The sequence below is a fragment of the Lepus europaeus genome, chromosome 12 (genome assembly GCF_033115175.1).
Source record: "Lepus europaeus isolate LE1 chromosome 12, mLepTim1.pri, whole genome shotgun sequence".
NCBI classification, from domain to species: domain Eukaryota; kingdom Metazoa; phylum Chordata; class Mammalia; order Lagomorpha; family Leporidae; genus Lepus; species Lepus europaeus.
Window position 1 is genome coordinate 53,188,027 of NC_084838.1, and position 853 is coordinate 53,188,879.

An 853-nucleotide genomic window follows, 5' to 3' on the forward strand; every position below is an offset into this window, starting at 1 on the left:
CTGGATAAAATCTTGGTTACTTCCAAGTTTTGATAATTATGAATAAAGCTGCTATAAATGTCCATGTGCAAGTTTTTATGTGTTCAGTTGAGTAAATACTATAGAATATGGTTTCTTGATTGCATGATAACAGTATGTTTACTTTTGTAAGAAACCGCACACTGTCTACCCTTTTGCATTCGAGCAATGAGTAAGGGTTCCTGGCGCTCCACATCCTAACTATCATTTGTATTGTAATAGTTTGGGATTTTTCCTAATCTACTTGGTATATAAAGTTGTCCCATTGTTTTAATTTGCAGTTCCCTAACTACATAGGATGTTGAATGTCTTTTTCACATACTTCCTTGTCATGTGTTAACGTTCTTTGTGAGGTGGCTGTTTAAGTCTTTTGACATGTCTTCTGTACAGTGGTAGTTTTTTATTTTAATGCAGCCCAGTTATTTCTTTCATGGATTATGCTTTTGGTGTTTTATCTAAAAAGTCATTTCACTTTATTTTTTTTTAAAGATTTGTTTATTTACTTGAAAGGCAGAGTTACAGAGAGGCAGAGGCAGAGAGAGAAAGAAATGTCTTCCATCTGCTAGTTCACTTCTCAGATGGCTGCAATGGCTAGAGCTGTGCTGATCTGAAGCCAGGAGCCAGGAGCTTCTTCCGAGTCTCCCACATGGGTATAGGGGCCCAGGGACCTGGGCCAACTTCTACTGATTCCCCAGGCCATAGCAGAAAGCTGGATAGAAAGTGGAGCAGCTGGGACTTGAACTGGTACCCATATGGGATGCTGGCACTGCAGGCAGCAGCTTTACCCACCATGCCACAGTGCCAGACCCCTAAAGAGTCATTTTAGATATAACTA